We start from the raw sequence: 15,204 nt of genomic DNA, 5'->3' as shown, positions 1-15,204 counted from the left end.
GTCTTTGCCTTTGGTGCCTTGGCCTTTGTTGCCTTTGTTGCTCTCTTAGTCCTTGCCATTGATGAATTAACCAATAAAGAAGTGAAAAAATTTCAATTTCTAGTGCACCCAAATCGATTTAAAGATGAAAGGCTTTGCCTTTATGAATTCAAAAATCGACTCAAAGGTTGAAGATTTTGTGCTTGGTTTTGATTTTTGTTGAAAAATGAGTGATTGATTTATTGTTAAAAGGATGTTTTGATTTGATTTTGGTGAATGTTGTTGAGGAATTTTGTTTTTGTGATGGAGAGGATGAGGGTTTTGAGTAGTTTTATAAATGAAGGAATGAAGAAATGAAGGTGGGAGGGGTTTTATAAAACCCGAAAATTTTGAACTGCAGGGGAAAGACGGGCGAATTCTGCTCGGGATGGGCGGATTCTGCCTTTTCTGGGTTTGGAAAAACTCGCCTAAAGACGGGCGTCTTTTAGTGAAGACGCTCGGATTTGCAAACACGGGACGGGCGTCTTCTGCAGAACACGGGCGGATTCCTCTACAGGGATTTTTCTTGTTTTCCTCAGCCAAGAAGACGGGCGTCTTCCCTTCAGGACGGGCGGATTTTTGAAGACGGGCGGATTAGGATGCAGGACGCCCGGATTCGCTGACAGTAAAAAATATCAAAAGTTCAGCTCAATTCAGGACGTGCGTCTTCTACCCAATACGTCCGGATTGCTTGAAAACAGGCGGATTCTCCTGAATCCGCTCGGATTCGACCCCTTTGTACCCGGATTCAGTTCCATTCGTGTACAATGCATATCCCTTGTCATTCTTCTTCATATCTTGTGTTCTTCATTGTGGGGGCACTACTAAGGCATGGATAGCCTAGGCAATTGCCATCCCTACACTAAGCTAAAGCACTACACATTAATTGAAATTATTAGTCCCTCCCTCACTTCTCTCAAATATGATAATTATCTTGATCAAAGTATAAAAATCCAAAAATAACAAAAATGCAATACAAGAATTGAAATGCAATTTAGAGAGTTAGAAATATTTACAAATGGTGGTTTAGGGAGGACTCCACCAAACTCTCATTCTTGATGAGATGTCAAGGGGGCATGTTCAAGGTGTTGTTGATGTTGCTCAACACCTTGAAAAAGTAATCAAAAGCTTGTTCATTATCATGATAGAGGTCTTCAATAGACCTTGGCCCTTGTTGTCGGTCTTGATCGATGGCATTACCAATGTAGGGATTAAAAATCAAATTCGTCGTCCCAAAGACCACATACTTCATTAAGTTGATCATTGAAAATCTCTTGATTTGATGGAGATAACTTTCCCATTTCCTTTTCTTGGCCAATGAGGCCATCTTCTTCATTGCTTGTCTTTGATGAGCTTTGCAAGCTCTCTTTGTCACAATTCACTTGCTCTTTGAATGGAGCATCTTCAATTTTCTTCTTCCATTGGAGTTCCGACTTCTTCCTTTCATCCTTCCGACTATAATGATCGATCATAAAACACGGTTCATGTAAACGGGGAGCTCTCATAGTCTTGTCAAGATTAAAAGTTATACTCTCATCTCCCACTTCTAGAGTGAGCTCACCATGTTTTACATCAATCACCGCACCCGCGGTGTGTAAGAAGGGTCTTCCTAGAATGATTGGAATGTTGGAATCTTCCTCCATATCAACAATGACAAAGTCCACCGGGATGAAAAACTTCCCAATTCGCACGGGGACATCTTCCCATATCCCTAACGGTGTCTTCATCGATCTATCGGCCATTTGGAGTGTGATATTGGTGCATTTAAGCTCTCCCATCCCCAACCTTTTACTTACCGAGTACGACATAACACTCACACTAGCCCCTAGATCACATAAGGCTTTGTTGATCATGGTGTCGCCAATGGTACACGGTATTGAGAAGCTTCCCGGATCCTTTAGTTTTGTAGGTGAACTCCCTTGAAGTATTGCACTACTCACCTTAGTGAAGGCGATAGTCTCAAGTTTCCGGATCGACTTATTCTTTGTGAGGATGTCTTTCATGTATTTCGCATAGGCCGGCACGTGATTGATTAATTCCGTGAAAGGAGTTGAGACTTCCAAATTCTTCACAATTTCCATAAACTTTCCAAGTTGGTCATCAAATTTGGGCTTGGCTTGACGACTTGGAAAAGGAAGTCTAATCACAATGGGCTCCTTCTCCTTGGCCTTGTCTTCATTTTTCTTTGAAATCTCTTCTTTTGATGATTCTCCATCTTTGGAGTTTTGCACAATTTCTTCCTTATCACTAGCTTCCACAACTTCATCCTCAACTTGCTTCTTCGGTGCTTCATACCTTGTACCACTTCTCAAGTAAATGGCACTAACCGTTTCATGTCTTGGGGGATTACTTTGAGGTGGTAATTGCCCCTTTTGTCTTTGTGAGCTTGAAGATGCTAGTTGAGTCAATTGTGTTTCCAACATCTTGGTGTGAGCTAGAATGTTGTTGATGGTGGTTTCTTTTGCTTGACTATCTTTTTGCATTTGAGTGAAAAACTCTTGTTGATTCTTTTGCATTTAGAGGACCGCTTTTTGAACATCAAAACCTTGGTCATTTTGGTGATTGTATGGATTTTGGTTTTGGTAACCTTGGTTTTGGTTGAAAAAGGGTCTTTGATTTTGGTTTCTCATGGGAGGTGGGGTGTATGTTGTTTGAGGGTTTTGAACATTTTGGCTTTTGTATGAGAGATTTGGATGAAACTTGGTGTTTTCATTGTAATAGTTGGAATAAGGGGTACCACTCTTGTATGCTTGGAAAGCATTCACTTGTTCATTTGTTCCCCTACATTCACCTTGGTCATGTCCCAAAGTTCCACAATTCTCACATATCCCACTTGGGATTGATGAGGATGCCGTCATGGCATTAACATGATGCTTTGATGATTTTGAGGTTTCTTCAAGTCTAGCCATAGCTTGTTCAAACTTCAAATTGATTGTGTCAATGTGAGCACTAAGTTGAGCACCCAATTGAGTAACGGAGTCCAATTCATGCCTTCCTCCTCTAGTAGCCTTGCGAGGTCTACTATATTGTGAGTTATGGACCGCCATTTCCTCAATCTTGTTCCATGTTTGATTGTCATCAACTTCGTTGAACATTCCATTTGATCCCATGTTGAGAATGTTCCTTGAATCTTCATATAAACCGTTCCAAAATTGTTGTACCAAGAACCACTCGCTAAGTCCATGATGAGGACATGAGCGACAAATTCCCTTAAACCCCTCCCAAGCTTCATACAAAGATTCTTCATCCCTGTGCTTAAAACCCGTAATTTGAGCTCTTAGCATGTTAGTCTTTTCCTGTGGGTAGAACGTTTTGTAGAAAGCTAGAGCCAACTTCTTCCAAGAATCTATTCCGAGAGTGGCCTTATCAAGGCCCTTCAACCATTGTTTCGCGGTGCCGATTAGAGAAAAAGGAAATAAGACCCATCGAATTTGGTCTTGAGTTACACCGGTTTGAGAAATCGCATCACAGTAGTCACAAAAGGTTTCCATATGAGAATGAGGGTCTTCACTAGGCATCCCCCCAAATTGGCTCCTTTCGACTAATTGGATAAAGGCGGATTTGGCAATAAAATTTCCGGTCAAATGTTGTGGTGTGGGAGTACCATTTGGTAGGTTCTCCTCGGTGGGTACGGAATGTGATGAAAATTTAGGCATTGTAGGTTGATTTTGTGGGGTATTTTGTGTTGGATTCTCCTCACCTTCTCTTGCAAAAGGGTTGATGAACTCAATAGTTGGTTGAATATCCAGTACCTCACTAATACCTCTCAAATTCCTCCTAGCAAATCTTCTATTGTTTGTCAAGGTTCTTTCAATTTCACGGTCAAAAGGTAACAAATCACTTTGTGACCTTCTAGACATGCAAAATATCAAACAACTCGAAAACAATTAGAACAAACCTTAAGGAGTTTTACTTCCCCAAGGCAAAGAAAGACACAACTAATAACAATATAAGAAAATGTAAATCAAGTTAACACCGTCCCCGGCAACGACGCCATTATTTATCGGTCCGTTTCGTGTTCACAATTTAATAGATGTTGTCGTTGGGTCACGTCCGAATCAAAACACAATTTATAGCTTCACAAACAACTCTACAATTAGTAAAGAGGCAAGTAAAGGTCGGATCCCAAGGGACGGGAATTGAGATGAGATTTCTATTGAAACTAGTGGTGTCTTAGGGGTGTCACAATTTGGGTTGATGTAGAAGGTCACTAACTAAATAGCAATGAAAATAAATAAGCAAGATGAATTAAAAGGGTTGTAAACAATTGATAAAAAGCACTAGGGTGTCATGGGGTCATAGGGGAGTCATGGGAGTTGATCATACAAACATGTTCTCAAATTATAAGCAAGCAATTATTGTTGTGATGGATTGAGTTGGGTTTATATCTTACAATCCTAGGAAAGTTTGGGTCCCGGAGCCGAATCGATTAGATTGTACAACACCTACAAGTCGACTTAGTCTTCCCTACTCAACAACATGCATGGTCTAATGAGACTCGAGTTGGTTTATGTCTTACAAGTCTCATTGAAAAGATAGGTGATGGGTAAAAAATGCAAGGATTCATAGGCTCACATTTCATCAAACATAACATGTGCATGAGTTGAGATCAAAACAAGCAAGCAAATAAACCATAAAAGCATATTAATTTAAGCATGAATCATTCCCCATGTTGGTTTCCCCTAATTACCCATTAACCCTAGCTAGGTCACTACTCACTCATTATCATGTTGATCATGCTAGCAAGGTTGTCAATCATACCAACAAAAGGAAACATGATGAATTAATGAAAGTAATTAACAATAATTAAAAAGGGATTAAGAGAATTATACCTACTAATGATTCCAATAATAAAGCAAAGAATAAAAGAAGTACTTGATGCTTGATTGAGAGGTTGTCAATCTCCCAATAATAACCCAAATAATCTTCAATTACCCAAAATAAAGGATGAACAAAAGAGAGATTGAGGAAATAAAACTTGTATTAGAACTTGATTAATTGTTGATTACAATACTAAAGAGAGATTTGATTGATATTAACTACTCTAATTATTGATAAGAAGAACATGCCCTTCTAATTAGACTAATGGAGTATTTATAGTGGAAATTAGGTGGATGCATTAGGGTTAACTAAAGGCTAAACTAGTAATTACACTTTTTAGATTGAGCAGGGAGGAGCCGGTATTTTTCGAAGGAAGGGCTTCTTTCTTTGTAGCTTGGAGAAGACGAAATTTTGTTGTACTGGAATCCGTGCGTATTGGAGTCGGGACGGGCGGATTCAGGCAGGGGAAGACGGGCGTCTTCAGGGGAATCCGGGCGGATTCTGTGGCAGCTGTTCGGGCGTCTTTGAAGGAAGACGCACCGATTGTGCTTGAGGAGGACGGGCGGATTCAGAACAATCCGCTCGGATTGTAGTTCAGCACGGTTTCTTCTTCTTTTCTTCTCTTTTCTTCATAAAATCCTTGGGGATTTCCTTGGGGATGCAAGGATCCTTTCTCAACATTGCTCATCTACTATAATATGTACAAAGGCCTTCTAATCTTGTCTCTCCTTGATGCTTGGTCATTGAATTCAATCAATTTAGTCTCGTTTTGCCATGAAAATGCAAGATTTGCACTCCTTTCCTACCAAGGGATTAAAATCTCAAAGAATATGCAAAACAAAGAACTAAAGACAATAAATGACCCAAATATGCACTAAAAAGCATGGGAACAAGGCTAATTCGGGGGCTAAATATGCGCTAATTATGGTCACATCACCATACCTACTAGAACTTCCTCCTTGGTCAAACCCCCCCTCCTTGACCAAAGTATCCTCCACCTTGACCATCAAAGTTCCCGGCTTGGTTCCCTTGATTAGGGAACAAAAGGTGTGGTTAAGCCCAAGATGGTCGAGGGCCATTAGGGTCGATATACCCTTGTTGTGCCATTTGGTAGTATTGAGGATAGAGGGCCAAGTAGTTATCGACCCGCCCATCGTGTACTCCAAGACCAACCTTATTGATAAGATCCATCAAATCATTCATATCCGGAGCATCGGGGACTTGCGGTGAGAATGGCCTATGAGGAGTGGGGTACGGTGGGATAGACACATAGGAAGGCGGGGCAATGGGTCTTGCCGGTATCCTGCGAGGCGGTGGAGGGTGGCGGGGTACTTCTTCTCTTTGAGGGGGGGTTAGGGTGGATTTCAATGTTGAGGAGGTAACTCGGCCTAGGTGAATATGGGCTCAACCTTGGGTCGGTACCGGGTATATTCCATCCCGAAAGAATAATAGAAGAACACCCTTTTGTGAACCATTCCACACTCCCGTCTTGAGTGTAGGCACACCACAGGTGGTGGTTGAAGACGGCGTCCTCATCAATCAAAGTACTACCCTCAAGAGGTGCATAAGTCCCATGAGTGTTGAACCCGGGACAAAGGTAGATAGCCAAGATAGTAATTAGACCTCCCATCACGAAGGTCTTGAGTTGGGAGTTCCCTTGAGAGAAATCGTAAAATCTCGTAAGCATCTCAAGGGAGGTATTGAAGTTGTATCGCCTTGTCCCCCGAACATTTAGATAGGACTCAAGGAATGTCAAATCGAGAAGAGTGCACCTATCTTGCTCGAATCTCCCATCAATGGTGCCGGCTACGAAACGTTCGGTGATCCGAATCACCGGGTGTTGAATAGCAAAGGTATAGCATTGTTTTTGGTGAATGAAATCCCTCCCGGAAATAGCCTTCCAAACTAGGTTCACATCAAAGTCGGAGGATTTGTTGAAGTTTCTTGTTGGTACAACAAGACCAAAAATATGAGCAAATTGGTCAAGTGTTAAACTATGGTCGAAGTTGCACAACCGGAACTCCATACCAACGGTGCTTCGTGTGTTCGAAACAATGCGGAGGCTACTCAAAAATTTCAAGGTAAGGCTAAGGTATGTCTCTTCATGGGCATGGAATAATTTCCCAATCCCCAAACCATCAAAGAACATTTCGGTTTGATACCTTATACCTAGGATTTATAACACCCTAGTGTCAATAAATTGAGTCAGTTCGTAATGCTTACCTAGCAACTTGCCGAACTTAGCGCGGTGGTCATCAGATGTGAATAGTACCTCCGGAAAGTACTCAAGTTGCTCCACCCCTCCTCTTATCACGGGATGGAAATTTCTTGGCGGCATCCTTTCTTGAGGGGATGAAGAAGATGAGCCCTTGCATTTCTTGGTGGCGGCTTCAACGAGCTTCTTGGCTTTTCCCTTGAGATTCATCATTTTTGATTTGGGAAAGTTAGGATTTGGTTGCTTTTTGTTGTGATGGGAGTGTTTGGAGGTGAAGATGAAAGGATTAGGTTTAGATAAGATGAGGAAATGAGGGATGGTGGGGGTGATTTTATAGAAAAGTAGTGTGGGACGAGCGGCTGAGGGTCGGGCTCGGGCGGATTATTCGAGGTAAGTGCAGGAATCCGAGCGTCTTTAGGGTCGGGACGAGCGTCTTCCTGCAGGTGGTCCGAGCGTCTGGTGAAAAATCCGCTCGGATTTCAATCCAGGGATTCTGCTTCATCTGGGGTGGACAAAAGTCGAGCAAATCGAGCTTGAGATGAGCTGCTTAAATTGAGACGAGCGTCCTATTCAGAATCCGTCGAATTCTAGTTCAGTACGAAATTTTTCTTTAGATGTCTTATAGGACGAGCGTCCAACAGATAATACGAGTGTCTTTTTCTGGACGAGCGTCTTGTCCCATAATCCGCTCGGATTTCAAGTCAGCACTAAACAGTACCCTCAGGGAGGCTGAGGACGAGCGTCCTGCCCCTGGGACGAGCGTCCCTCGCTGTTTTTCATTCTTTTCTTTCTTTTCTTTGCAAGATCGTACCCTTGCACCCTTTTGTCATTCCTCCTTATCTTTTTCTGAAATTTTGCTCAATAAAAATGTAAGAAAACTGTCTCTCACTACTCTCATGCAAGAAATCGTAAATAAAAGTGCAAAAATGTACAATATTATACAAGGTAAAGGTTTGAGAAGTATCGTACAAATGGTGGTTTGAGATAGGACTCCACCAAACTAGTTCAATTTGTAGAATTTCTTTGTCCATAGAGCTCAAGTCTCTTAGAACAAGATCAAAAGCTTGTGAACAAGCTCCAAATAAGCATAAGTATGGTTTGCTTAACTTCAAGATAAAGCTTGGCTAAGGAAGTTTGTCATTCATTCTTGTTTTCTTCCTTTTCTTGGCACTTGAATATTTACGATGCTTCAAACCGATTAGCCCGTGATTCTTGTTAGCGTAAGGTAGGAAGTATGGTTCATGGTTATCCGGAGACTTCCACTTACTACCTTTTTCTTCAATTTTGGTGATGATGATAGCATTTGGATTTATCAATCCTTCAAGAGTAGAAGGAGAATTCTCATAACATTGATGATGGGATACCTTAGGAATTGATGTTGTGGGTGCCGAATTTCCACAAGCAAGTTCATTTGCAAGTTTGTTCTTGAGCTTTTCCACCGAGTACCCTTTATAAGATGATTTGGCTTTTTAGAGAAGGTCTTCCACATCATCTCCAACAATCATAGGTTCCATAGTGGGTGCGAAAAGGTCTTCATGGTCAATAGGAAAGAGGAATTCATCTTCTTTATGGAAGCATACCTCAAACTTCTCAAGGATAGGCTCCTGAAGCAAGGTGATATCACAAGTCCATTCCTCTTATTCATTGCAAGACACACCTCCCGCATAAGCTTCTTCCTTAGGTTTGTCATCATTGCTATCTCCATGCGAATCATAGATAGGGGCTTCACTCTTCTTCATCAACTCTTTCTCCAACACCTCAATGTTCACATCAAAAGACACACCCTTATACTCACAAAGGCTAAGAGTATTTGGCTTACTTAATCTCATATCTTCCTCATCAAAATCCACACTTTCATATTCACAAGAGCTCAAAGAGATTGGCTCTCCCCACCTCTCATCTTCCATATCAAAGGTCACTACTTCAAATTCACATTTATGATCAATGTCCAAAGAATGGCGGGGAGTGGTTTCTTGGGTTGCCTTTATTTGGGTAATTTGAATCTCCAACTCCTTACCTTGGGTAACAATGCCTTGAAGGACATTGTCCCTCTTTTGACTCTCCTCTAGCATTTGTTTGAAGAAGTTTTGTTGATCTCCCATCATTTGGAGAATCACATTTCGAATGGGTTCATTTTTTTGTTGTGGGTGGGTGTGAAAGTGGTTTTATTATGGTATTTGGAATTCATTATAAAGTGGGTATTTAGTGGGTGGTTGTTGTGGATACTGGATGTGGTGATTTTGGTGGGAAAAATTGGGGTAGTAGTTAGGATTTTCATTGTATGAGTAGTAAGGTAGGTTTGTGTTGACTTGCTTCTCAAACTCCCCATACCCATAGTCATACTCAAAAGATCCACCACATACTCCATGTATCAAGTCTTGGGTCATCATAGCTAAGACAAGGAAACAACTACAACCAAGGAAACTACACAAAAACGGTAAGAACAATCCTTGAGGAACAAGTTCCTCAAGATTAAAGCACAAATAAAAATAGACAAACAAGTAAGAACTTAATCACATAACACCGTCTCCAGCAACGGCGCCATTTTGACGGGACAAGAGTTGGTCGTCACACATCCAATCAAACACATTTATAATTCTCAACAAAACAACTAGTTAGTGGTTAAGTCGAGGTCGATCCATGGGACGGTGTGCTTTGGGTACTAAGTCTATCTATCTCAATTTATGCTAGTGTCACAATTTGTTTGGGTTTATAGTTGTATTCTAGACTAATGCAAGCAATAAAGTAAAACAAGCAATAAAAGAAAGGATGTAAACAAATGATTAAAAGTACTAGGATATCATGGGTTCATAGGGGATTCATAGGAGTTAACCATACAAACATGTTCACAAAGTTGCAAGCAATTAGTGTTGTAAAGGAACCGAGTTGGTGTATGACTTACGGTTCTTAGGAAGAGTTGGGTCCCAGAGCCGAATCGATTAGATTGTACAACACCTACAAGTCGACTTACTTTCCCCCTAATCCCTTCTATGCATGGTCTAACTAGACTCGAGTTGGTTTATATCTTACAAGTCAAGTTGAATAGATAAGAGATGGTTGTAAATGCAAGGATTCATAGGCTTAGCATTTCATCAAACATAACATGTGCATAGGTTGACATCACAACAAGCAAGCAAATGAATTTTGTGAAAACATATTAGATTAAGCATGATTATTTCCTATGTTGGTTTTCCTTAATTACCCACTAATCCAAGTTAAGGGAACTACTCACCCATTATCATGGAAAACATGTAATTAATGGTGTCAATCATCACAACAAGTGTAAGCATGATAAGAGAATGAGGATATAAATAATAAAGAGTAAAGAGTAAAGGAATTATACCAAACTTGAGATGATCCAAATAATAAAGCAAAGAATAAAAGAAGAGAACTTGATTGATTGATGAAGGGTTGTCAATTCTCCAATAATAACCCAATAATCTTCAATTACCCAAAAGTAATAAACTTGAACAATAATTAAGAAGAGATTAATGTGAAATTTGTGGAACGATTAAAGAGTAATCTAATCTACTCCTAATCTATTCTAAGAGGATTTTCTAATGTGGAAGCCCCCTTTGATTATCATCAAAATGGGGTATATATAGTAGTGCCTCATTAGGTTAACTAAGGCTAAATTAGTAATTAACAATGCTAATTGTTGAGTAGGGAAATGCTCCTCTCAAAAAGAGATGCTAGTCTCTCTTCTGCTGGTCTTTAGAAATATGCGCATCTCGAGTGGCACAAGGAAGAGGACGTTTTGCACTGTGAAGGAATCCGAGCAGATTGTGAGTCGGGACGCTCGGACTATAGCAGGGTGAGACGAGCGGCTAGGCATCGGGACGCTCGGATTGTTGGAGCAGAGGACGAGCGGCTTGGAACTTTGGACGCTCGGATTGTTCTTCGGAGTACTTAGCTTCTTCCTCTCGCATACTTCTATTCTTGCAATGTTGGTCTTAGTTCTTGCCTCTCCTTCTATACTCGTTCAGCCAAATTCATCAACGTCCTTCCAAATAAGCTCAAGAGACGGGAATTTCCGCCTAATTACCTTCTTTCCTACAAAACATACGAAATGCACTAGGAAAGCAAAATAGAAAGCATTTGATGGATAAAACGGCTATAGAACGTCATAATAGTATGCAAAATAGGCTCGATTAGGGGACTAAATGTGCGCAAATATGAGTCACATCAGTTACACTTCTTCCAGAGGCTGCCATCAGTTATTGCACTTCTTCTTCTTCCACGGGTTGATGCTCTATTTGTCCCTTTCTTTTCTTTTCTTAGTTCTTTCTTCCTATTTCATTCAATATCTTTTCAAATAAGATTTCCAGCTTATCTTATCACATCCTTTTCGGTTTAAATCCATTATAACCAATATTTGCGAGTTTTCATCATTATATCAAATTCGGGTTTAAGAGCTATTCAGTTAAAAATACCGCAAGTGTACGGGTCAATTGTTGATGCTTACGAATCGATCTCAGGGAAGTAAAGTTAAGTACCAGTCGATTCAGTTTATACTTTAGCTACGAGGAATAATAGTTGTAATGATCTAAACTAAGATGAACAGCGAATAACGATGGTTTTAATCAAATTCTAAAAGGTCTAAGGTCACTAGTTACGTTATGCACTACTACATATAATGAGGACAACAACGGCTAATAACCGTTGTTATAGAATAAAGCGGGCGTTGTCGTTCGGGCCGTTGTTAAAACTTTTAAGAACGGTTAGTTTTTTTTTTAAAACTGTTGTCAAAGGTTTTAACAAAGGTTTATAACCGTTGTCGTTATTAATTATCCGTTGTGAAAAGAAGTCCCTGTTTTTAATTATATTTTGGTGGGAAAGTAATAACAACGGTTTCTTTACACAAAACCGTTGTTGTAAGTATTGTAACCACGGTTTATACCCGTTGTTGTTACAAGTCATTCGTTGTGAAAAGAGTGAGTGGGAAGGTAATAACAACGGTTTTATATGATAAACTCGTTGTTAATAGTAATGCGTGCGTTTAATATTTTATTGGAAGGAAGGTAATAACAACGGTTTTATTTATGATTACCGTTGTTATTATTAATAACAACGGGTTTTGTTTTTATAATAACCGTTGTTTTTGTTTTTTTTTTTTAAATTACAAATGCAATGCATTACTGTCAAAAACCTGAATCAATTAATAGTAGCAGCAGCAGCCAGCAGCATCAAATAACTATAGCAGCAGCAGCATATCAGATCAATATACAACATCAACTATATAATGATATTGGCCGATATACCTAGATCAAATCAACTAATTCAATTAAATAGAAAGTTCGACGAACTAGTAAGGGTGCTGTAATTTCATTCACTGCTTGATGTGTCAGGATTGGCATATCCCGCAACATCTCATTTACTTGATTGTTTTGAATATCATTGAGTAGATTAAGATGGGCTCTCTGCAATACATTTTTTCGTTGTTGAACATGCATGATAAATATGGCTGCCCTATTATCCGTCATAAAGCACTTGCATATTTAGAAATTAGTCTACCATTCCTAAGCATTATCCTCACGCCATTGACATCACTGTCACGTAAAGTTCGGAGGTACGCCAAAAGAATACGAGGTGAATTCGGATAAACAAAAAACAGCTGAGCCTAAGGTTTACATATGATGGCCATGCTTGCCTTATCCGAACAGCTATCAAGAAGGCAGAAGATAATTGAAATGATATTTGGATCAGTTAAAATATCATATTGGGATTGGTTGTAGTTGCCATTGAATTCGACTTCTTTATGTTGACCAAACCAACCTAGAGCATCTGTTTTTGCTTTGACATAATCTGTATAGAAGAGTTCTCTATCTTTATCCGGATTATTGACTACCCAGCCTTTGTACCAATTTTCCATATTTTTCTGTATGCATAATGGTAAAGGGAAGATAAGCGACATTTGAATAAGCAAAGGAGAACTTGCTAATTAACAATCGAATTTACAAACTACTATAAATTGTAGAAAGGTGATGTAAGCTAAATGTCAACAATTTACGAGCATAAAACTCATCAACAACAACAAATGTTAAACTAAAATTTATAAAATAATAATCGAAACAGTTCGTAATGGAATGATAGAAAAAAACAAATAAAAGCAAATATATATATACTTACTCATATAACCAACTCAGGATCAGGGACGTTTTTTGGGTGGCCAAGTTTCTTCGTTAACCCAAATACCTTCACCATGATCATCACGCATATAGATGCTTGGAGTGTTATCATCGTCAACATTGTTAAAATTTGATATCTTACGGTGATCCAGTCCCTCAAATACGACATCTTGATCATCATCACCACTATTGGGTGCACCCCGTCTAATCCGTATAGATAGTACAATATACCACTTCTTATCCATAGGATCGGTGACATATATAAAACACTTGTTTAGCTTGTGATGCCATTATGAGCTGATCATCCTTATTTCCAACCTTATCAAGATTCACCAACGTAAATCTCATATTATCCTTTCGAACACCATTGTTCTTATCTACCCACTTACTGTAACATTCCGTTTTGGAGGTGGATCTTGTTTGGTGGATTGTCTTAGCATTAGGTTTCCTAGTGGGTAATATGTTAGTGAGACGGAGTTAGCGGCATTTGTGGTTGGTATTAGGTAGTGTTATGGAGTTAGTGTCGAGAGGCTATAATATACTTGATACAATACCGTGAGCTGCGTTGTGGAAGTAGGCATGGTTGGTGGAGTTAGTGTCGAGAACGGGGGAAGAGAGTTGAGTGTATGTGTACATTTTAAGGAGGGAAGACTGTAATACATCATGTATTCTGATCTTTGAGTACTCTATCAAGTTGGGCGGTACTCTGTCGAGTAACATGTATTCGGATTCTGGAGTACATTCTGCTCAGGGTGTACTCGATCGAGTAGGCGGTACTCGATCGAGTACGTTAGTTACTCGATCGAGTGTCAGTGTTTTTACGGGTTTTCGTTACGGTTTGATGGTAAAAGTGGAAGAGGTATTTAAAGGCTAAGTCGTCAGTTACTTTCATTTTACTCTTTATTCTCAAAAGGTTTTCATAAAAACTTCAATGACGTTCAATCCTCTCCATTCTTTACCATCAAATCAAGGCTAGGGTTCTTAGTTTTTGAAGATCTTTACATCGTTGCGATCACCGGTAATTGGGTAAATTTCTATGTTGTCCTTTTGTTGGTTTACTAAGTTTTGTCCAACCTTAATTTGGGTGATTTGAGGGTTTTGGGTGGAAATTGGTTTATGATGTGTAATTATTTATTATTGTTTTAGGTGACGATGTAGTACTCTTGTACATTGTATGATTGGCTGCAATTATGGAGGATTGCGAAAAGGTTGGGTTTTCCCTACTCTGTTATTGTATAATTCATTTAAGTTAATGTGATGGATGAATTATATGGTTATCATTACGGTCATAATTGTACTTCTTGGTAATAAGCATGATTGTCAGTATTGTGGTTTTGGCTGCTAGTTGTATGCGGTTCGCGAGGTGCGCCCTCGGCAGAGTGGAGTCATTTTCGGGAATGGCTTTTCGCCCTTGATTTGCCCCTTGTGGTTCCCGTCACAAGGGGATGTGCACATTAATGTTCATTGGGTTGTCGCTCTATGGTTTTGAGTGGGGCTTAGGTGGTAAGGCTGCGGTCCCCACTAGTGGTATGGATTATCTGTTGCGACGCGTAATCTAGCAGGACTACACATTTAGTGTGGTGATTAAATGGAGATTGGGGAATGTGTTTGTGTATTTGGATGCTTAATGTTCTTATTTTAATTCTTCAGTAACTGACCCCGGTTAAATGTTATGAAAACTGTGGTGATCCATTAGGGGATGGTGAGCAGTTGTTTAGCAGGTAACCATATAGATAGCTCGCGGGATCTGGCTGGGATGGAGTCATCCCTAGTCTTGAGTTTAGTCTTCCGTTGTCATCTTATGACAGTTTCTTTTCTAGTTGGTTTGGTTAGAGACAGTTTGTATTGTACGTTTGGTTTTGCTTTTTAGGTTGTACGCACTTTAAACAGTTGAACTTTAAAGTACGTTTCTTTATGGTCACTTTTGATATATTGTACGTCGATCAACCGAGATGGTAGCATCTCCATATGTGGTGATCTTGGTAAGGCACCTTGGTGTATGGGGGTGTTACATTTACATCG

At 39.8% G+C, this 15,204-nt stretch overlaps 1 non-coding gene across 1 annotated transcript; it reads left to right on the top strand.

The window, feature by feature from the left end:
* The first annotated feature begins 3,195 nt into the window (after positions 1–3,195).
* LOC141624232 (small nucleolar RNA R71) lies at positions 3,196–3,302 on the top strand. The gene has a single exon (XR_012534042.1). It is a non-coding gene; the product is annotated as a small nucleolar RNA R71 (small nucleolar RNA).
* The last annotated feature ends 11,902 nt before the right edge of the window (positions 3,303–15,204 follow it).

The sequence above is a fragment of the Silene latifolia genome, chromosome X (assembly GCF_048544455.1).
Source record: "Silene latifolia isolate original U9 population chromosome X, ASM4854445v1, whole genome shotgun sequence".
Taxonomy (NCBI): Eukaryota; Viridiplantae; Streptophyta; class Magnoliopsida; order Caryophyllales; family Caryophyllaceae; genus Silene; species Silene latifolia.
This window is presented reverse-complemented; position numbering and strand designations above follow the sequence as displayed.